Below are 25,209 nucleotides of genomic sequence, written 5' to 3' on the forward strand. Positions count from 1 at the left end.
CAAAACAGTTTGCTTCAACATTTCAGAAACTTTTTAGATTTTACGAAAACAATTTTACAAAATCAACACATTGGTGAAAATATTTTGGTGATGCACATAAAATATTTGAAAAAATATTTCATCCAAACATTTTGCCTACTTCTAGTTCCAACCCCAAGTATTTCTAAATGTTTTGCTCTGGTGCTACTTTGAATACCATAATAAGTAAATACATTAAAATCTGTTGAATATTGATTTACAAGCAATTAAATTTCAACCCAGAAGTATATTACATAAATTATATTTGATCAACTCTACTTTCTACAAACTTAATTCATTGTCTGACAGAGGATATTGCAATGTTGCAACTGAAAGCATGAGTGTGCTTTTGTCTGTCTAACTGAAATTTCAAATTCATGAGTTTAGTGCATAAACTCCATCAGCTATGCATTTTACATTTGGAAGTCAGCCTTCAAAGCAGGTAGCTATGGAAAATACTTGTATGACAAATTATCTCAAGCATCCTATAGCCCCTTCATGTAGTATTGCTTTTCAAACCCATTTGTTAAGAAATTTCACAGGCACATTCTATTAGCAATAATTTATGTTTACCCAAGAAACCTGAAGGGACAATTTGACACCTTGACATTTAACACTCTGATGGGGTAAAAGTAAATTGGTAGTTTCGTACTGCTGTGCATTAGTGTAATTTATGTGACTTTTGCACATCTTAAACAATAACATTTGGATTCATAAACAAAAATGAGGAACGGTTGTCAGTTTGGAGTAACTTAGTCAGTAACATACGTCTCCGTGAATTATTACTACATCTAAAAACAGTGCAACTTTTTTGGCCCCATCTCTAGTGAACTTTCTCACTCCTAATATTTATAATTGCACATAGAGGTTACCCTTGATTTTATCCTGGGCATTTAAATTCCTAACACTTCTAATGTGGCCGTGTTACAGATAACACTGTTTTATGTGGCTGAATCTTTCTTTGCCTTTGCTTGGCTTTTTTGCATATGACCCTAAACATTTTACCTAAAGTGATCATTATTACAGGGAAATAGAGCCAGGAGCATGAAATGAAGAGTAACATAGTATCTGTAACAACAAATGAAGGCACCAAAGGGAAGGAATGACCCTAAATCTAGGTTTAATCCAAAAGGCACACCAAAAATCCTTATGGTAAGGAGAGAGACAGAGTAGATTGATGCCACCTTGGGGGCTCTAGAAATATTTGGTGCAAATGCCTAGACTTCTGAATGTACTAAAAGGTAACCTTTGTCAAGGCCAGCCTGCAGAAATTTTAGACTTTGCAGTAACGATGTTCTCTTAAGGGGAAATGAATCTTATCTCATCTGCTAGGGAAAACAGCCTAACTTGTATACCTTTTTTTTTTTTTTAGAAGTAACAAGGGTATGAATTTTAATATTTATGTGCAAAAATCATCTATGGTGTAAAAAGACACAGTTATTGAAGTCAATGGATTGGCTCCTACTTCTACCAGGACTTAATTTGACCATATCTTCATAACTATACCAAAATATTCTATTCAAGACACATACTGAAAGCATGAATATAGCAGAAAATTTGTGATTGACTGATTCCTTCACAGTTAGCATTGGGTAAGCTGGAAGTCATCTTGTGACAGACTGTTCATCTCCCCTAGTGAAAACCTATGAGCCGTAGTATAGCCACAGGCTTTACTGTAGCCCCATTTTGTCTTATCTTTTCAGTTTTATGTATAAATTGGTCAGAAAGCTGATTGAGGACATGTCTGCTAATATGATTCTGAGGTCTAGATATTGCTGATGTATCTTTTAACCTTGTGGTTGTGAATAAGTCAACAATTTGACTTATTGTTCATTACTGAATTCTTTCACCTGTCTGTCATGGAGTTAAACTTTATTGACCATTCCTCAACATTCGCACCCTTGCAACTGAGCTTGTCTATTCTCACATTTTCTAATCCTGGGTTATCAAGCTTTGAGACACAGCAGAATCTGTTCCTCCAAAACCTGACCAAGTGACTTGTTTGATTACCGTTAATCTGGGCTGCAACCAAGTTGATTTATAGGATTAGGATGTGTGTTTTATTTAGGTTTTTCAAAGATTGCTTTTCTCATTTTTATTAGATCTAACACATTTATATGATCATTTCTGGGAATAGTAATAATTTGTCATTGAACAGTTTTGGTGCATGCAAAGTGCCCCAGCTGCTGAAGTTTGCATCCCAGATCACTGTCAATGGAGTGGATTGTATCACTGATCCCTCTCGCCAGACATTTTGAGGGCTGAGCCACCATGAGAAAGATTGTTTCCCCCCTCCCCCCTTCACTCTGATACCTTTTGTGACTAATCCAGTTTTAGATATTAGTTTGCTGAATCACCACCTGTTGGGTATTTTAGATTCATAGATTATAAAATCAGAAGGGAGCATTGTAATCATCTAGCCTGACTTCCGATATAACACTGGCCATAGGACTTCCCAGAGTTACCCTGTTTTGAGGTTTGGATGTTTCATTGTGCCTCTTAAATTGTTACAGATTCTTACTGAGCTTGCTTTGAACTGAGTTTCTCCTTCATGAGGCCTTTTAAACAAGGGTTCACACATTTCCCATCTCCAGTACAAATTTTGTTGCAATTTTAAAAGGTGGGAAAACATCTATTAGAAAATGAAAACCCCAGTCCTGAAACACTTATGTGTATGTGTAAATTTATTCACATGAGTAGTCCCAATGACTTCAATAAGGTCAATAATAATAATTTCTCTTTCATGGGACTACTTATATGAATGAATTTGCACACATGTTTATGAGTTCACAGTACCTGTCCTTAAGTTTATTTCATCATTTTGATTAGTCAAGTCTGACCTCCTTCTCAAAAAATTTAAAGCTAATCATACTTCTTAAAAGATGTAGAACAGTGAAAGGTTATCTGAACTTACTGGACAAAATTCTGCAGTTCCACGTAGATGTCTAACTGCTTCAGAGGCAGATGTGCATATCACATGGCAGAATGTGGCCATATAATGTATGGTTAGATTGTGTTACAGATGAATTATGTTAGTAACAGTTCTGAGAGGACTAGAAATTGAAAATAAAGAACCACTGTATCTTAAAAGAATACAGATTGCTTTAATATGCTGCTTGAAGATCTACCATCAATAAAAAACGATACTTTACAAAAAACTTGTAAAATGAGAGGTTTTGAAGTAGTTCCCCTTGAAAATACAGGCACCATGAATCTTTTGAAGATACTGTTTTTGTATTTAATTTATATAAATAAAGAATGAAAGGAAGATGGCCTGATGAAATCTGCTCCTTAAAAATTCTATATATGGTATGAGCAATGAATGCATATTACGCAGAAGTAAATGAGAGAATAACTAGTAACTCTTGTATTTAGAGGTTGCCAGCAATCTCTGTGATATGTTGATACTTTTAGGGTATAGAAGAATTTGCATGTATGTGGGTTTGTCTACCTCAGTGTTTCTCAAACTGGGGTCGCTGCTTGTGTAGGAAAAGTCCCTGACGGGCCAGGCAGGTTTGTTTACCTGCCCCGTCCGTACCTCCGGCCAATCACGGCTCCCACTGGCCGCGGTCCGCCGCTGCAGGCCAATGGAAGCTGCTGGAAGCGGCGGCCAGTATGTCCCTCGGCCCGTGCCGCGATCGGCTGGACCTGCAGATGGGGCAGGTAAACAAATCAGCCCAGCCCACCAGGGGCTTTCCCTACACAAGCGGCGACCCCAGTTTGAGAAACATTGGTCTACCCGGTATTTTAATCTGCACCAGAGGGGTGTAAATTTTAGTCCACACTAGCATGTCATGCAGCAACAGGCCTGAGTGGACCCTACTTGTGCACACTAAAAATTTCCGTGTGTTAATGTATTCCCAGTTAGTGTGTGGCATACTAGTGCACATTAGAATGTATATCCTTTCTGGTGTGAACTAAAGCACTATGTAGAAAGAGGTCAAATCTCACCAGATATACATGTCCTCCACATTTCGATCTCTGTCTTTGGGTTCTCTAAAGAATTTATTGCCATAGAAATTAACTACTTCCTGGGTATTATTAGATTATCTCAGTAAGGTCCGTAAGAGGCTTGTATTCTTTTCCTTTCCAGGGTTTGGGATATTTTGCCCAGCAGACTGGTCTTGGGATGTTTCTTGTTAATGCAATTCCTCTTATAGTGGAGAAATGTAATTTTAGAGGTGAGTTTTTTGTTGTGTGATCTGAAGCTGAGCAGACTTTAGATTTACTGTAATCTCCTCAAGAAACTTGTTCTGTAGGTGAATCCTCTCGACTGACAAAGCTTTATCTCCATTTTGCACACATTTTGTTCTGGAATTTTTGAGCTGTATTTTCCCAGGCAGTCATAGCTGCCTTCAGTAGAGCTGTGGTCACTGATGTACATGGTATCATGGCCAAGGCCTTGAACTGAAAATGGAAGGGGTGGGGGGACCAGAGCACAAAGGGGATGGGCTGAGCTTCGCCTTGAGGAGAGATGAAGCTCCCAGCATTACTTCTGTTTTGGCCACAGGAAAAGTGAATTAGAATAAACCAGCCTGAGTGCCAAATGCGTGGATCACTCAGGTTCTCATCTAGCAGGAAGGGACAAAGCTTCTTGCTAATAGAGAAAGTGTTCTTGGTTACTGAAGATACCTGGTTGTTTGGGCTCTTGCCACTTTGAATGGTATGTGTATACTTTTAATGGATAGAGAAGTCAGAATGCTTAGGGCCTACATCTGATCTTGAGTTAATTTAGTCTGAGAGAATTGTTCATTCAGGTGCAGATCTGTTGGAACTATTGTGATATGTCTGTAGTTGCATTGGCTGCGTCTGAGGAAAATGAGATGTACAACTCATCATCAAGGTATTGTTGGCAGCTATTGCTTAAAGTATAGAAGCTTGCTGGACTAATAATCACAGTTCAATATTAAAAAATGTTCAAGAGACTAAATTAATTTGCTTAGCCAAGTTAATTAACTAAAACAAAGCTGTACACAAAAAGGAGTCATGAACCATTGTACCACCTTTCTGGGAAATGCTTCCAGCATTCACCTTACACAATAGGTTTGATTCAAAGTATGTATTCAAATTAACCATATTTATATTTCCTTTGGTAGAAAATTATATATATTTTGATCTATTATTAATAGGCTAAATTTGGCCCTATTAAGTGTGTATCCAAACTTGTATTTAATGGGATCCTAAAAATAATGAATTTACTTTATTTGTGAAGGAGGTATCCCAGTGTCAAGTAGATAGATAAGCTAAGTGAATCTATATGTGCCTACTAAAGGTATTTGGAGGGTGATCATAAACTGTAGAATCTCCATGGTGAATATAATAATTAAGATTTGTATAGAGTTTTCTATAGTGAATTATATGAGGGCTTCTGCTTTGTCCTAAATTTGGCAGCTTTTTGTCTCTTGGCACTTCACGACTAATTGATGTCAACATGTACTTTGCAGCAAAAAAATAGAGAAGTCCTTGGAAGGTACACCCATTTATTCCACGTTGCATTTGGTAAAATTTTAACCCACAGTTCACAACTTTTCTGAAAGACGACCCAAAATGTGTGCCTTATTGTTCTTGATCTATTTGAACGCCTTTTTACAATTTACAGTGAGACTTACCAGATTAAATGTGTTCACATCTCCTTTGCCTTTTTGCATAAATTCTTTGGAGAGAAAAAGTTAGATTGAATTACTAGTTTCTTCAACTCTGTGGTGTTGCTCATTACCTGAAAGTCTTTATGGCAAAACTAGCCCTTCTACTGGTAATCCACCAGGATCTTTAAAAGACAAGTTGTTGGTTTTCACTTGTTAAATTATTTATACAAGTAGTGAAGTTCTGAGCATGGTTTGGTCCTTACTTATTGAACTATTTGATAACCTTTATTTTAGACAATCAGGGACACATTTTCAAGAAAGCAGAAGTTATCCAACTTTTGAACATTGCAGTTTAAGCAGGCAAAAAAGAGGGATAATTTGCCCCCCCAACACACAACTTTTTATGTAATTTTTGGTAACAGTGTTTGTCCAAACAGACTTGCAAATAAAATTTGTTAGTACACAAAGTCATTAATCTGCCAGCTCATTTTGGGGAATTGCTACACCTTAGTCAGTTTGTTGCAATTGGAAAAAATCAGTTGAGTTTGCACAGCTTTTATGTTACTAGGTACAGCTCCTGATTTACTTACTGACTGTAACTGTATTTTAGTGTCTTTAGTCAGGAATGTCTGAATGCTGTGGTTTTAACTGCAAAACCTTTGTAAATTCAGTGTTCAGTGAATTGTGTGAGATTGAAGAACCAAAACATTTTCTGTACTGCTTGTGTGGTGCTCAGACGCCATGTTTTGGGAACACACTTCTGACCAGTGCAGAGAAAGAAATTATGTCTGCAATTTTCTCCATCCCTTGTCATATGTAGAAGTTGGAACTCACAATTCATGTGTTACACTAGCTCAACTGAGTAGGCTCAAAGAGAACAGGAATTAACATGAGTTCCATGTGTGAGAGTTTACTACAAAAGTGACATGAAAATATAATCGTATCTCATGAAGTAAACTGGAGAAATAGGGCCTGCTTCTGATATCGTGTAAATACATGAACTAACCATACTGAAATTAATAAAATTACTCTTATGTAAAACAAGTGTGAGATCACAGTCAAGTCTGTTGGGCATTTTACCTGTGTTTTTTTCCATGTGTTGGAAACATCCTTTGGCTTTCACTAAGGCAGTGGAAACCTCTACGTTCTGTTGGTTGTAACATTCCTCCCTCTCATCCTGAATCTTACCTACATGATTAGCAGTACTTGTACCCACAACATGAAAAACTTAGATGGGAGGAGAGAGTTTGCATGAATGTTAAAAGGAAAATCTAAACAATTAAAAGGTTCCCAAGAAAGCAGTAAAGCTAGTCTAACAAAATGTGTGTGTTTGCTGTCAATTATCCTTTTTTCCCCACCTTTCTATTTCTACACTTTATTTTGGAAAGTGAATTGGAGTAAAAGATCTGAGGACTTTAAATATACTGGAGATGGAGAAGTGGGAGGGAACCAAACTATATACAAAGTCTGTTGTGGCTTGCAGCAAAAAGATAAGGCCAGTGAAAAAGGAAATATGTTAATATTAGCTAAAGGGTTTAAGGAGAATAAGAAGGGTTTCTACAGATACTATAGATTTGGGAAAATAAATGCTATAGAGAAAGTAGGTGTAGTAATAAATGGCAGGATGAGATGTAAATTACTAGTGATTTTTAAATGGCTGTGATTACTGAAAGGCATTGTAGAAGAAATATAAAGTAAAGACTTATGCAGCATTAAAAATGAAAAGATCATATAAGAACTGCTACAGGATTCAATCCAATGCCCAGTCTTTTCATTAACCTCAGAGGGCATTTGATCAGGCACATACATAGCAAGGGGAATATTTTTGGAAAATTTTGAATGTATGTAAACTAATGACTTGTGTTAGTAGTTGATAAACCTACTAAACCACTCAGGGGTGCTGGAACAATTTATATAGTGGGGGTGCTAAGAATCATTGAATCAAACTGTGAAGCCTGTATATGATGGAAACCACTTCAAGCCGAGGATGCGGCAACACCCCTAGTTCCAGCACCTCTGAAGACTCTGCAATTATTTATGAAAAGCCATGCAGACCAGATGAAGTACTGGAGGACGGACTGGGAAAAAAGCTAATGTGTTGAACTGTACATGTGAGGGGGAAAACAGTGCTTGTGACAATAAATGTTGTATAAATTTAACTAAAATCCTTACTATTAACAGTGGGACAAATGCCCAAACAAACATCTAGAGGATAATGAGCTTTGAACAGCATATTTTTGTATTGCATTTAAAACTTGAATTACTGAAGCACCGGAGGTCCCAGTCAGGATCTGGGCTTTATTGTGCTATGTGTTGTACAAGCACAAACAAACGCATGGGCCCTGACCTTCAGACGTTACAAGCTACATAGACCCGACAAAGGGATGAAGTATTATCATCCAACTTTTTAATTTTCTACAGCTGGAGAATTGAGGTACAAAGAGATAATGACCACATTCTCACATGAGATCTGCACCCTTTGTGCCACTCACAACCCACGAAGGACCTTTTAACAACAGCATGACTTTGAACTGCCATGCAGCTTGTCTAAGCATAATCAGGGCCAGGACCCAGGGCAGAGCAGCCCTCAGAATCTATACTCCGCTCTCTGATGCTCCATCCTACAGCGAGTGAAGCTTGGCGGCAGGAGAAAACCAGGTCCTAAGTGACTTGCACAAGATTGTACACAAAGTTTGTGGCAGACACAGGTATTGAAACCAGATCTTTTCAGAGTCAATTCCTTAACCATAAAAACATTTTTTATCTATTTGTAGGGATCGAGTGATCCAAAACACTTGCATAAATGCCAAGACATATGAGCAATCCCATCGAATCCAATGAGGCTATTCACATGCCTAAAGATAAGTGTTCACAGAGTTAGAGCCCAGGATCTGTTTTTTACACTGCAATAATTTTTATTATTTAGTATGTTAACAACTTTTTAAAATGTTGAAGATTTTAAACCATATTAACCATAAAGTGTGGTTTGTTTGTTTTTTAATTTATTCAGCTATTACTGCTGGCTTGAGGAAAAAAAGTATGGTGAGAATTGATGAGGAAACCCTAATCCTTTATTCTTCCCATAACTTCTGGGGTGTTACTTTATTAGAGAGATCTTATCCAACACTACTTTAAAACATTTTATAATCCTGACTGGAGGAAAGGGCTCTGCAATAATACTTGTATATAAAATTGGGATGAAATATATAATTGATTCGTTATGGCTTCCTGTCTGTACTACTAAACTTGGGCACACTATATAAAACATAAATTGGAATCAGTATTAAAACTATTCTCTGCATAACTTAAACAGAAAAGCAACAGTTCTTGTTTCTATTGCAGGTCAAATTTTACCTTTGGACTAGAGCAGCAGCTGTAATTTTGACTTCTCTGGCATCTACAATTTGTTTCTCTTAGTAAAGTTTTGAGCATAACTGAGCCATACAGGTATCTTTAATCTAATGCCAACATGAGAAGTCTAAACTTCAATCTGTATTTGAAAAAAGTGGCAGTCTTTTTTGGTGTTCAGAGAGAAATCTTCAGAGGTCAGGGTTGATTTTTTTTATTACTAGATCAATAATAAAGATAATCATACAGTGCCTCTGAGTTTTGTCATATCTGACCTTGAAGTACTAGATTGCTCAGTACAAGTCAGAAATGTTTCATCTCTTCATGTTTGTTTGACTAATTTAAAAAAAAAATACAGCAGCATCCGATATAACTGCAGACCAGAGGCACAAAAGGTAAATAAAAGTGACAAAATATGTAAACAGTATTGGATCGAAATGAAGGTCTCCTTCTGGACCTTAATGGCTGTCATTTATCCTGTTAACTGAGCTCCTAACAGAAATGTATAATTACTTTTCTATTTATTGTGTGACAAACATAGCAAGATTTATCAGGATTAGCTCCTACCCAGAACAGAGGACACTTAAACATTTTGTAAAAACAGCTGCTTTTACTAAACACTGAAGTAAAACATAAAATAGTTATAAGAAGTTGAAAGAAAATGAGAGATCATGCCATGTGAAAATATTCTAATCCTAAGCGAAACTGTAGACATGGAGAATAAACATTTTAATCACTGAAGAAATATGGAGCTAAATGTTAAAATGCTGACCACATTGGCTTTATATAGATCCTTTCATCTCAGGTATGGAAATAGCTTCTCAAACATTGGGTTAGATCCTCAGCACTGTTGAGATGCATTTGGTGCCTTTGAGGAGAGGGGTTGGGGTTAGGTGGTTGCTCAAAATTTTGCCCCTCTAATCATAGCCCCATGTATACTGAGGTGCTCTGACCATTCCCCCTTTTCCCTGGTAATACGTTCGGAATAGGGGGACAAGAAGAGAGTGCACCATGCAGGGGAACCTTCAACTGGTCAGATTCTCTGTGTGTCCAGCTTCACAAAGCAGGCACAATGACACCAGAGATATAATCCTGCAGTCCCTCATGGGGCAGATCCACCCTTGAAGGCCAAGGGACTTCTACAGGTGGAGTGCTTGCAGGGTCTGGACACTTGATTAAACTTCTTAATACCAGCACAGATAGATTAAGAGACAGAGAGGTTACATGAGGAGGGTGGTGAAGCACTGGAATGGGTTACCTAGGGAGGTGGTGGAATCTCCTTTCTTAGAGGTTTTTAAGGTCAGGCTTGACAAAGCCCTGGCTGGGATGATTTAGTTGGGAATTGGTCCTGCTTTGAGCAGGGGGTTGGACTAGATGATTTCCTGAGATCCCTTCCAACCCTGATATTCTATGATTTCTCTAAGATCAGGTAGCAGTCAATTAAAGAATCATGGAATAAACCATAGGAATCATTGCTCTTCCAAATAGATCATATTACTCTACTGAGACTATTAACTGGGAAAATATTCTCTTTAATAAATAGGATGGCAGATAAAATGGATAGAACAGACCTCTTAACTGGCAAGAAAGATCTGTTCAGGTGAGCTCAATGTAAACTCTGAATTTATGAGTCCATAGCCAAAGGCAGGACTTGGCTCCCAAAAGAAGAAAATTATCAGTATGTCTTACAGAGAAAGCACAAGATATTAAGTCAGTAAAACAACACAAACAATAAATGTGTCTGAAATACCAAAAGAAACTGTGAACTGAGTCTCCTGAGTGTGCTGAGGAGGCAGAAAAGTTAGGAACAGTGTTGTGGGGGGGGAAAGAACAAAATATATCAGAAATTAGAGCACAAACCATGTTTCAGCCATGAATACAACAAGTAGTAACTGATGTTTCCTCAGTACAAATGGAAAAGGACACCAAAGACTTAACCAGAAGAATGGCAGAAACAGAAAAGCCAACCAAGAAAGCTAAATGAACCTAATGAAACTAAGTAGAGAAATAAAAGAAAATGCAGGAGAGAAGCATACATAAGTATGGTAGAACTAAAAACTTTAGCACAAAAATAGCTTGCTTTCTTGGAATACTAGAAATTACAAGAAATTGTGGACAATTAGTGTGCCATACTTGCATGTAAAACAAGTGCTGGATACTGATAATGTAACAGAGTAGGATGACAATGAGACAACACACATTGTTCGCATTAGGACAGCTCAAAATTCTTCTGTCCATTTTTTTTTTTAAGGGAACTTGGATTTTTCTATAAAATCTTGTGAGTGAGAGTATGAGAAATGTTGGCTTTTTGTAGGAAAATTTTGAGGTCAAACTTTCAGGCTTTGGTTTTTTCAATGAAAAGTTAAATTTTCCATTCAAAAATGCCCCCACAGATGCTGAGCTAGTCTAGTTGTAGCATTAATGCCACTGTCAGGAAAACCAGTGAGGGTTACCTAGCTTATTCAATCTCTTTGAAATGTCATTAATGTCGGCGGAGTAAAAGTTTGGACCACTACTGGTTGTCCCAATTGGGAGAAGAAACTGACACTGAAGTCTGGTATCTTTGATGCCATCTTGTTTCTTTATTAAGAATGTACAGAGTTCTCTTTCTCCAAACACAGATGGAACAAAACAAAACATGCACGCTACCAAAAAACAGGAGCCAGCTTCCTTGCTTGAAGCATCACACTCTTTCGACCAGTTTATTTGAGCAGTATTGGTCTGATTTTCTTTCTGCTTCTCTTTGTTGTTCTTCAATCCTGAGCTTGTTCGCTCTCCCCTGCATACAAACACACCTTTACACAAAGACTGTACCCTGTGGAGCCCTCTGCCCATGAAACCCAAATTATTGAGTGGGCTCACATACACCTTTTGTTTTAGGTGGGGCTGCTCAGCTGTCTCTCACAGCTATTTTAAATTAGGTGGGGTCACAACAGTAGTACAACCGCATCTGCTCCAACCCCTCAGACAGAGACCAACACCTACAAGATCTTCACCAAGCATTCTCAAAACTATGATTCCCCCACGAGGAAATAAGGAAACAAATCAACAGAGCCAGACCTATACCCAGAAGCCGCCTGCTACAAGACAAGCCCAAGAAAGAAACCAACAGAACTCCACTGGCCATCACCTACAGTCCTCAGCTTAAACCTCTCCAACGCATCATCAGTGAACTACAACCCATCCTGGACAATGATTCCTCGCTTTCACAGACCTTGGGAGGCAGGCCAGTCCTCGCCCACAGACAACCCGCCAACCTTAAGCATATTCTCACCAGCAACCACACACTGCACCATAACAACTCTAATTCAGGAACCAATTCATGCAACAAACCTTGATGCCAACTCTGCCCACATATCTACACTGGCAACACCATCTCAGGACCTAACCAGATCAGCTACAACATCACCGGTTCATTCACCTGCACGTCCACCAATGTTATATATGCCATCATGTGCCAGCAATGCCCCTCTGCTATGTACAGTGGCCAAACTGGACAATCACTACATAAAAGGATCAATGCACACAAGTCAGATATCAGGAATGGCACAAAATACACAAAAACCTGTAGGAAAACACTTCAGCCTCCCTGGCCACACAATAGCAGATGTAAAGGTAGTCATCTTACAACAAAAAAACCTTCAGAACCAGGCTCCAAAGAGAAACTGCTGAGCTTCAGTTCATTTGCAAATTTGACACCATCAGATCAGGATTAAACAAAGACTGTGAATGGCTAGCCAACTACAAAAGTAGTTTCTCCTCCCTTGGTGTTCACACCTCAACTGCTAGCAGAGGACCTCACTCTCCCTGATTGAACTAACCTCGTTATCTCCAGACTGATTCTTGCCTGCATATTTATACCTGCCTCTTGAAATTCCCATTACATGCGTCTGATGAAGTGGGTATTCACCCATGAAAGCTTATGCTCCAATACATCTGTTAGTCTTAAAGGTGCCACAAGACTTTCTGTTGCTTTTAACAGTAATACAGACCATCTACCATCTGACAATAGCAGTAGAGGCAAGCTTCCCATTGGTATACTAGACCTGTTTTACGGTCTTCTTCCTAATGATATCTATCAAAAGCAACACTCCATAATCCACCTAGAATTATACTTTTCACATCTAATTCCAGGTTAGAATTTTTCTGTGAAGTTTTTGGGGAAAAAAATGCTAGTAGACTATAAAATCCTATTTCCTAGACAAGGGATCAGTTTCCAATAGACAGTAATACAACATTATTTGAACAATTTTTTTTACATCAACTAATTGGTGGGATCAAATACAACATTTTATAAAGTCCACATACATCTACAGTAGTCTATAACTAAATGACTTCTTCATAACATCCAACAGATCAGTTGTTCCAGTTCTGTTCCTAAAAACTTCTGCTCCACCATCCATTGCACTCAGAGAACTTAAAGTTTGTACTTAGCTTAATGTATCCTGAGTCACTATTACTTTTGAAATCTTTACTACACCTTTAAGTTAAACTTGATTTGGACCCCCAAATCCTCCTTAACTAATTAGCTCCCATTAATTTAACTCCCTATTCCCATTCAACCTAATGGGAATTGTGCATTCAGTTCCCCGGGCAGCCTTGAAAAACTTCAGCCTTAGTAAACAAAATAAGAGTGCAACAGTATGGTATCCAACAGCATACTTCCATTACAGAACAATAAAAGAGTAGAAAGTAAAGGTTAATTGGGTGGATACATCAGGTGCAAGTGATAAATGAATACAGGAGATGGTAGTAGGGAACTCAAGTCCCAAAATTGTACTTTTTCAGAATTTTTAGCCATAGTGTTTCTTTAAAGGTGTAGAATTTTGTTCAAGAAAGTATCACTGGCACGGCTAACTATACTCCATTGAAACACACTTTAAACTTTAGTTCTGACTATTGTTTGAAAGTCTTAGTAAAGTTGAGGAATCCAGAAAAAGAAGAAATATTACAGAAAGCAAAGCCAAAATCATTCTGATATATGACAACAGAATGAATGGGGACTCCAATAATAATAACTGCAAAAAATAACAAAAGAAACAGATATAAGAAAAATAAAATTATCTGCACAGCTCAGAACAATGCACAAGGGGAAAAATCATCATGCATGGAATATTTCAACTATCCCCCTTTAATGGTCACAGTGGGTATCAGCAAATAAATAAATAAAATTGAGGCTTCAGGAATGGATGAGATTGTTTTTTTTAAAGGAGAGTAACTTTTTTTTCCTAAAGAAAGATTTGCCATTTTTTTCTAATTTATTGTTGTGTGAAATAATGAAACAGGGAAAGTGCAAGCGTTGTTAATTATTTACTATGCATCGATATTTGTGCTCAGTGCTAATTAAATAAAGACAGTCCCTGCCCTGAGCAGTTTAACTAAACAAACAGAATGTGAGGAACATACTGCTTTTTTTCTGACTTCTAAAACTTTTAGTTTTAATGAGGATTTTATGTTATATGAAAGGTGGAACAAAGAACTCTTTTCACTAGAAAATTCAAAGAGGAAAAGAGCTATGCACTAGAATAACTGAATAATTTCATTCTGATGGACACAGTGAGATTAAAAATTATATATAATAAAAAACAAATATCCATATTTCTAGTACCATAAATTAACATTCTTAGAATCTCACAACTCTTAACTTCTAGTCTGTTTTCATTACCTGAACTTAATGACGTACAAAAATTTAACAGGAAAGTGATAAGGTTTTTGTTATACCTATTAGGAAACAATAAATACATTGATTTTATTGTGAGTTTCAGGAATTTTTTTCCCCACTTTTTGTGACTAGCTATACCATTTAAAAGCCTAGAAATGTAGGAGAATGAGTAGATGGGTCACTGGTGACTGGAGAGAAAGCTGTGATTAGTGGGTGGGTGGAATCAAGTGTTGCTGCATTGAGGGATGTAGGCAGAATTGTAAAGTTGCTGCAGTCAAGAAAATTCTCAGAGGTGGGCTCCCTTTCACATAGGGGAAAAATTAGTTTCAGAATGGTTATGATTTGCTCAGATTACTACTCCCAAATACTGTATTACTGTAGGAATTGGGGCATGCCTCAGTTTCTCCATCTGTAAATTGGGAGACATTTATATTTTCAACTTCATAGCCTCACCTACCCCGCACTAATATGCTGCATTATTGCAAAGTGTTAAGGGCTGTCACTGGAGGAGGTGAGTTTAGAACTACCAATCTAAGCATAATTAAACACACTCCCACAGGAAAAGTGGGAATAGGGTGAATTTATAGCCCTGGGTGAGCATGCTCCTGCTTTGTGGTGTTGGGCATCTTAGAAGTATTCAGATAAGTTAGAGCTCTGGAACCTTGCCCTCTACTAAAGCCCACGACAGTTTTGTCTAAAAAATGCTGCATTGAGCGTGGTGTCATTAGCTTAGATCAAATTTAAAAAGATACTTGTCAAAATAAATAAAATAAAATAAAATAGACACCCAGACATGTTATTTTAAAGGAGACTTTTCCCCCACAAACTTTCTAGGAATAAAAACCCCAGATGCAGCTGAAATACGGTTGAATTCATTACATCTAGGAGGAATCAGAGTACCAAATTAAAGTAGCTATTACATAGAATATAACTTGGAACAAATATTACCAGTGCTAGCAAACCAACCAGAGAACAATCCCTAGATAATAGTATAATCAGAAATAAATATGGATAATTATATATGAGGCTCTCTAGTGAAAAGCAAAACAGAAATGAGGCATGAATCCAATAACATACACTGCATCTGTCTGTCTATTTTAAATAAGCCTATAACCTAGATATCTAAGCACCAATGCTTTCCTGGGGGTCGGATGGAGGGAAGAAGTATGTAAATCACATTGGAATAGAGTTAGAACAGAGGAGAAAGTGATACATGAGTTCCACCAAATGTAATATGATTTCCTCCAAAACTGGCCAAAAAGCTGCTTTCCGTAAATAAATAAAATGGGGATCCGGGTGGTTAGAGCATGGGAAGAATTGGGGGAAAGCAGCTTTATGTGGCATAATTCTTTCTTCACCCAGTGAAAACTTGCACTAGAAAAACCTGAATACATTAATATTGCTCTGAGCAACGTTGGTATGTGCTCTTTGTAAACTCAATCATTGTGGTCACAAAGTGCAGCCATGTGCAGACAGTCAATGGCAACATAGCCGCTGAAAGAGCTGTGCTTGCACGGGAGAACACTACAATGTAAAGCACTTGGTTCTACATGCAAATTGCCAAGACCCACAGGTATTTGCTGGAGCAGTTCCATGGATTTTGGCCTTACCTAGAGCTGGCTGGAATTTTTATAATTTTTTTATTGTGAGGTTGTTGGTTAGTTTGTTTTAATCAAAAAAACAAAAAAGTAGCCAGTCTTTCTAATTGAAAAAAAATCATGAAATTTTTTTTTGTCTTTTGCAAAATTTGTCATGACTTTCTTTTTTTTAAAATCAAAATATGTATCTCAAACTATATCAAAATGATGATCAATGCTTCATTTTGAAAACCAGGATTTTAGAAAATGGGTGAAAAGATCATTATTTCAATAAACGTGTTGATAAAAATTATATTCAAAATAATGAAAAATGGTTTATTTGAACCTTGAAAAATGGAAACAACTCTGAAATTTTTCATGATTTCCACCACCACCACCCCCAACCAGCTCTACTTATGAAGGATCTGATCCTACAAGGTGCTGACACAGGCCATTTAGTTCCTATCCACAGTCCACACAGTTTCTGCCTTCCAGCCTCACCACAGACCCACAGATGATCCTACCCTAAAAGTGGCAAATTATTATAATTTACATCAAATTGACATTCAGTGATGGTGAAAAATAAATGTAGTTTACTCTAAGTATGCAGTGGGGGCCAAATTCAACCCTCATGTAAATATTACTAGTTAGTTATAGCAGTTGAATATTCCAGTTGAACTCAATTTATGCTAATAATTGAGGCCCTAATCCTGCAAACACTTATATACTAACTTGAGTAGTCTCACTGATTTCAATGAGATTATGCTCCATGTTATAGGTGAGCATGTACGTAAGTGTGAACAGAACTGGGTCCTGAGTGATTAAGCCAAATACAGTAGGGAATGAGGGGGTTATACAACTGCCTGTGTGCTAGATTCTCATGCTTTAAGAAATCCCCTGTCAGGGAAATATTCTGGTCTATCATACTGGTGCAGATATAGCTACTTGGATTCTTGCTACCTGACTTATTTTTAAGGTTTGACACAGGGTGTTGATGAGTCTCTAGCCATGTTACTTGGGAAAGTTCATATTAAAAAAAGGGACAATTTAATAAAAAACTCTTGGTGAGATCTTAAGATGTAAGAGAGAATTGCAGCACACTTTACAATTGTTCAATAATACTTCACTTTTAGGAAATACAAATAAAGTCAAAATAACACACTTCTTATGAGCTTTATTGAGTTACCAAGTGCATAATATACAGACACTGGAAAGACAAGGACTCTCTTGATGAAAAAGGATGGTTAAGTAATGTTTGGCATAATATCTTTTGAAAAAATGATATTTAAACCCAAAATGTGTTTAGATATGAATATAGAACCCATTTATACAATTTATCAGAAAAAAGAATATGAACATGATTTTGAATGCACTGTCTTTCTAATTACTGAAACAAGTATAGCGATATTTGTAGCATCAATATTGCTTAAAAATACTCACCATAACATATTTAAATAAAATTATCGAAAAAAATCATATGGTCCTAATATATTGTTGTTTTACAGTTTGTATGATTTGCATTGTTGCAGTATGAATTATGTAAATTATGGGGAATCAACTAAAATAATTATTTTATAACTTAATATGGTTTATGGTCCTTAAACTTAAAATAAAAGCTTGAGAATTATGCAATTAATATGCAAACAAATTTGAAATGCAAATACCATAGAGCCAGATTGTCTCCAACATAGGCTGTACCTGGATAAGGAGAAGGAAACTGAATTGGCTCTAAATTTCCTTGGAATTCTTCCAGCAGCATTGCCTGCATGTCCAAGTAATGGGATTCATTACATACAGCCAGTGGATTCCACTGAGCTCCACCAGTGACCCTATAGCTCTGTTCCCCTCTCCCTCACCTCTGCAGGCCCCCTTCTCCCCATTCCTTTAGTTCTGATGAAATAGCACTCCTCTGTGTTCCCCCTCCAGGCTGCTGCCCCAAGCCCCCTTCAGGGGCAGGCTCAGTAGGACCCAGTCACCATTAACTGAGGCAGGAAATCCCAATGTGGCTGAACTGTTCCCTTTGACTATTTCTCTCTTTATTCAGTCTTTCCACTGAAAAGCACCCCTTGAGGAGCTTTCAGGGAGCCAGAAAGATGAAATAGTGCCACAGAGATTGCATTATCCTCTCCTCCCTTTTCATATCTTCCCAGATTCGATCCACTGGATCTGACCACTCTCTTCCTGTGAAAACAGAAGGAATGAGCTCACACATAAACAGTGAAGGCGGAATCCTGTTTCCACTGCCTTCAATAGCAGGATTTTCCCGTAAGGATTAAAATTGAAAAGAAATTGTTGGGAGTCAGGTCTTTATTACTATTATTATTATTTATTATTTATTTCTTTTAACCCCTTAACAGGATTTCTTTGCAAAAGGTGCCATCCTGGCAACCCAAGAAACCTAAATCACCTATTTACCTACAGAATAATTAAAGACAAAGCTGCACAACTTTCCCCACCAGACACTGGCCCAGAGAGACCTCTGTTAGGAATGAGACAATAGCCAAATCCCATACCAACCTTTGCTGCTCTGCTGAGAGCAAGTCAACACTCACAGAGCGGCAGCACGTGTTATGAGGACGCTCTATGCCAACAGCACTGTGCACACTAGCACTTATGTTGGTATAACTTATGTCGCTCGGGGTGCTGGTGTGTGGACACAAGTTTTGCCAACATAAGCAGTAGTGTAGGCATGACCTTAGAAGAAAGTTGCCATTTACTGCCAAATACACCAATTGTTTTTAATGTAGGGTAAAAAAAAATTAAAATCACAATTTTTAATAAAAGTCAATGCTATTTAGGCTCCTAAATCACTCCAGGGGCTTTTGAAAGTTTTATCAAGAGACAGCTATCCACTGAGGCCTGGACTGTGACACCCCCAAAACTCATTTGATAAAAGCTACTAAAAAAAAAACACCAAATGGAAATGATTTTGTCATTGCTAATCATGTGTGAACTGCAAAAAGTTCACAGTTCAGATTTGACTTAGGTAAGCAGCCAAGTTGGTAAATATATCCAAAATTCTTCAATGGGCAAAACTGAGCTGCAAAGGGCAAATTTTTAAAGGTTCTGTAAGCACCGAAAAAGGCAGCTAGGCACCTACGTCAAAAGACGTAAGTGAGAGTTAAGCACTTTGGCACTTTTTTGAAAATCCTGATTGGTGTCTTTCTGCATCTTTAGGCATATAAATACCTCATGCAAGATCAGCTTTTTTTCATGATATTCTTCATTTCTGATACTGGTGTCTGCAGCAAATCCCAAGTGGGTAAAGCATGCATTCAGCAATTTTAGAACCTCAGAAAAGCTCTCATTTGAATTCAGTTCTAAAATTAGGTGAAGATTTAGTGGAGGAGGTTGTAACTCTTTTTCAAACCAGTGTGTATGTCCATAAATATTATCCTAAGTGATTCATATTGGTGAATAATCAAAAAGTAAAAGGCTCCTTATTCCACTACCAATTACCTCTGGCCTTAGTGCTGAACATAACATCATAAAGACAAGGCAGTGAATGTAATAAAGGCAAGCTAGCCCTATGAGCCACACATTGAATCTAAAGGAGGCAGGATCAAGCTCTAGCTACAGAGAACAGTGGCAAGATTTAGCCAAAGGATCTTCTTATTTCCAAATAACCATTACCAATGACTCCAGCACATAGACTGTATAGTGCTGTAGCTACTGCATGGAAAACTGAAGTGACAATGGTATTTTTTGTAGTAGAGATTGTACATTGAGCTGCAATGTTAGCCAGTCGCCTCCTTTGTGTGTTGCCCGACAAAAGAATGCATTTCATTCTAAAACTCACAACAGTGGTTGCTACAATAAATCAGCTATGCAGACCACTGTGTATGTCCATAAATTATTTATGATAAATATTATCCTAAGTGATTCATATTGGTGAATAATCAAAAAGTAAAACCTCCATATACCACTACCAATTACATCTGGCATTATGCAACTGCCACTGATGTCAGTGGGTGTCTTTTTATTGACTTGATTTGGATGAAGCTATGTGTGCTTAGCAGCTACAACTGTATGTTACTACCGTGTTACATTATTTTCAAGCGATATAACAGTAATTAAATATTAAAAATCTGTGTATATTTGCATGGCTGATTTATTCTAGCCATGCAAATAAATAAAGAAAACTGTTGTGAGTTTTAGAATGAAATGCATTCTTTTGTTGGGCAACAGCCAAAGGAGGTGACTGGCTAACATTGCAGCTCAATGTACAATCACTACTCCAAAAAATACCATTGTCACTTCAGTTTTCCATACAGTAGCTACAGCACTATACAGTCTATGTGCCAGAGTCATTGGTAATGGTTATGTCGAAATAAGAAGATCCATTGGCTAAATCTTGCCACTGTTGTCTGTAGCTAAAGCTTGATCCTGCCTCCTTTAGATTCAATATGTAGCTCATAGGGCTAGCTGGCCTTTGTTAAATTTACTGCCTTGCCTTTATGATGTTATGTTCAGCAGTAATGCAAGAAACCTACAGGGCTGTATCCTGTAAGACATTGGCTTCAGCAGTTAGCATAAGGCTTCAGACCTATGGACTTTAGCGCACATAAATGATCTAATGGCCATCCCTAAGTTCTGGGGAACTGGAAATAGAGTATGGAGAGGAAGTTTGTCCATAATGACACCAGCCAACCACAGAAACTTGAGCAAACACCAGTTTTTGGAAACTTTTGGAAAGAGCATCCAACCATTAGAGTGCCCTGGCAACAAATTGATGTATATGATAACAAATTCATTAATAAGATAATAAGATCTTTAATATACTAACCTATAAGAGAAGGGCATCTCAACATTAAGTAGGGTGAGGAAATACAAATAAGGAAGAGGGGAGAAACCCGTACTGAATATGCATTAGACATATTGGCATCAGTGTAACGTACTATAAAAGTTGCATCCCAGCCTGTGGGCAGCAGGAGCGAGAGATGCAGCCCTTGGGATGTGCCAGAATGATGGCCACTGCTGGTTATGAGAGAAGGTGATGGTGATGAGGAAGATAATAGCTAATTTTTCAGATTGGTCTGAAAGGGATGGTGTGAATACATGGATGTTCATATGTACATTCTTTAGTCTTTCTATGTACCTTAATAAGTTAGAGTGTGACTTTGCTAAATGTATTTATAAGCTATTTGTAAATATAGAAGAGTTCCTATAGTGTGTGTTGCAATGTGCATGTCGGGGTTCCCAACTACATAGTAATTATAAAATTATAATTATAATAATACTGGGCCTCTCAACCCTGAACGTGATAACTGGGAATTGTTATATTGTTATATTCTGAATATAATTGATACATATTATATAGATTGGGCTACAAATGGCACAGGATTAAACCTATACAAGATACTCCCTTCTGCTAAACCAGTAGTCTAGGAAGAGAAATCAAATAAAAAGCGGCATGATGTTACTGGCACTGGTTTGGAGTGGCAACACCATTTGCAGTAAAGCAAGTCGTGAGTAAGTTATGCAGGCTGTCCTGAGCAAGCGCTGATAAAAACTTTGTAACCCATGATCAAATACTGTGACGATGCCATATAGTTTACAAAAAATATCCAAAAAACAATAAAGAACCCATTTTTAAACATTTTAGAGAGTTTTAAAGAATGTTATTGATCCTATTTTTTTTTTGTTCATTTGTTTTAATTCCTCCATTTTTTTTAAACCAGGTGCCTTAGTACTTTGAGTCCAATTGTACAAGTCACTGTGGGGAAAGAATAAAATGTGACTATTACCATTTGTGTTATAGTGTTGCCTAGATGGCCCAACTGACCTAGGTACTATACAAACACATTGTATTCTAAGATCTTCAGGGAAGGACTATTTCTTACTAACAAACAAAGGCCTGGTCTACACTGGGGGTGGGGGATGTTTTGATGTAAGTTAAGCAATTTCAGCTACATGAATAACGTAGCTGAAGTCAATGTACTTAGATCTACTTGCCATGGTGTCTTTGCCATGGTGAGTCGACTTCTGCTGCTCCCCCGTCGACTGGGCCTCTCGTGGCAGTGAAGTACAGGAATTGACGGGAGAGCGCTCGGGGGTCAATTTATCGTGTCTAGACTAGAAGCGATAAATCGACCCCCGCAGGATCGATCGCTGCTGATCTGGTGGGTAGCGTAGACATACACAAAGGGTGAGAAGAGAAACAGGGTCACACATGACCTGCTCCTCGCATGTATTTAGATGCCTAAATACCCATGAGGAGCTGAGCCAAAGTGATTTCTCTAGTGTCACGTAGCAGTTCAGTATGAGAGCTGAGAATAGGACTTAGGGCCCGAGAACCCTACTTCATCTCTCTGTGCATTAACAGCCAACCTCCCTAATGTTGGGGCTAATTCAGAACTCAGCAAATTTTGGAAACCACTAACCCAAAATAGTTTTTCTGTATACAATATTGCTCTGTTAAAGTCTTGAATCTCAGAACCTACCAGGTCAATAAAAGGCAAACTGGAGCAAGAAACTCCCCCTTTTAACACCCATTGCTAGCTTTCATGGATTTGGATGGAATTCCAATGTTGAGGGAAGAAAGGAAACATTTATCTGGCAAGCTTTTTTTAAATATTAATCTGCATAATAATACTACTCTATCTGAAGTAGTCCAGAAGAAGACAGATTTGTGGGCACAGTTCAGATGAGGTGGTCCAAGGTAAATAGTAGGTTATTTGTTTTCCTTTTTGTCATCTATTCTCTCTGCCACAATCAGCAATCAGACCCTACAGCTGGAACTAGCAGTCCTCCTCCACACATGTGTGCCTAAAAAATGAAAGTAAAATAGTAAACCCGGCTACAGTACAAGATAATAATTGATTTTTCTCTATAGTTCTGGTGAAATATTTTCATTCAAAAAGTCTAACAATCAAGCCCTTAAATGCAAAGCCCTGCAAATAGGGTCTAAGCTGTTGTAGCTTTCTGAGTTGAGACAAAGAGTTTTTCTCCCTTAATAAGTAGGAGTTCATTCAGATTTCATCAAAGATGTATCCAAGGCTTGCTAGTCATTTTTGAATTAAACACACTTCATTGTTTTGAAGTCTGAGTGATAATTTCATTGTGTATGATACTTCCCGTTAAAGAAAAGCCACCAGACTCATTTAATTTGAGCTCATTTAAAAATATCTCTGTGAAAAACAAAGCCTGCCCACTTTATGAAATGTCAGTCCTCCACTTGAAGGCATTAAAATTGTGCTTAACCTTATTTATTTATTTATTAGGTCAATAAATGTAAACATATGAAAAGAGAGAGAAGGTGGGTGAGGTAATATCTTTTATTGGACCAACTTCTGCTGGTAAAAGAGAGAGTTCTATTTAGCTTGAAAGTAGAAGTTGATCCAATAAAAGATATTATCTCACCCACCTCTCCAATATCCTAGGACCAACGCAGCTACAAAAACACTACAAACAACATAGAAAAAAGTCAGTCCCCAGCAAAACCAAGCAAAGCAAACTTAAATTAATGGCTCTTTTAGGAGACTGTGAAAGAGGGAGAGAAAGGAATTAAACTGTGAGATGGAGCTGAGTTGAATAGAATTAGCATAGGAGCAATAGTTAAGCCTAGAATAGTGTGTCATGACTTTACTGTCCATTTAGTGACACGGTGTCTGTTCAATTAAAACATGTTTGTTACAATCTCCTTCACAATTTAAAAATGTTCAGGTTTTGTGTAATTCATCTTCAGCAATCTCTGTTTGAAGATCATCATAATCTAATGTGCTTTTAAACACAGCAATGAGCCCAGGCAAAATAGGTCAGCTAGATAATATCCTAGTTGTTTTGGCTAGCTTTTCCTGCGGACCATGTCTCATTTCTGGTTTCATCATACTTTTGTCCTTTGTGGTGTCTGAGTAAGTGGTGAGTGTCTAAAGCCTAATAATGGGGTGGCTGGCAAGGGCTGCTGGTTAATGATGAAAAATCTGAAATCTCTGGGAGTAAAAGAAACCCTGGTCTGCTGTTCCTATTGACCTCACTTTTTCATGTTTATTATTTCCCATTAGGTGACTATTGTACCATTGAAGAGACACTCTATAAACTCAGCTAAGCTATCATCTTCGCAAATTAAAAAGTGCCATTTTTTATATTCTGGTATGCTAAGACTTGATTTATTGTGTGAACATCAGTAAATGTTTCTGGTGCCTCCAATTAGTTTCTTGCACAGTATTTTACTAATTCTTTCTAAATGAGGACCAGATGGTTCAGGGGACTGGGTGAGAGAGAGAGAGCCTTCCAATTGTAATGGCCAATTTGAATACAATCTGGGTCAATAGTGACCAAAAGAATTCTCCATATATAGCTGTTCAGTGGTGTTGAGAAATGAGTCTGGTGGCTATTGTCTGGCACCCCCTCCAAAGCTGGCTTGTGAAGCTGGACAACCACACAGGGATGTGCATGTTGTATAATAACAAGTGGTGTACTGTTGAGTGTACTACCTATATAACCAGGAACACTGGGGCCTGGTCCCCACTAATGCCCCACTTCAGACTAAGGTACGCAAATTCAGCTACGTTATTAACGTAGCTGAATTCGAAGTACCTTAGTCCGAACTTACCGCGGGTCCAGACGCAGCAGGGAGGCTCCCTCGTCGATGCCGCGTACTCCTCTCGCCGAGCTGGAGTACCGGCGTCGACGGCGAGCACATCCGGGATTGATTTATCGCGTCTAAAGCAGACGCGATAAATCGATCCCAGAACATCGATTGCCTGCCGCCGGACCCTCCGATAAATGTAGACGTACCCTTCAAGACATTGATTCCTTCATTAGGGTGGTGCAGTTTAACATTGCACCAAACATGTGCCTGTACCTTAATAGCATAAACAAGTTCTATCATAATAGAAGCATACTTTGAAGAAATGTCTTCTTTCACATATAGTTGTTGACAAGTCGTTGCCAAGAAGGCCAATGGCATATTGGACTGTATTAGTAGGAGCATTGCCAGCAGATTGAGGGAAGTGATTATTCCTCTCTATTCGACACAGGTGAGGCTACAACTGGAGTATTGCGTCCAGTTTTGGTC

The sequence above is a fragment of the Chrysemys picta genome, chromosome 6 (assembly GCF_011386835.1).
Source record: "Chrysemys picta bellii isolate R12L10 chromosome 6, ASM1138683v2, whole genome shotgun sequence".
Taxonomy (NCBI): Eukaryota; Metazoa; Chordata; order Testudines; family Emydidae; genus Chrysemys; species Chrysemys picta.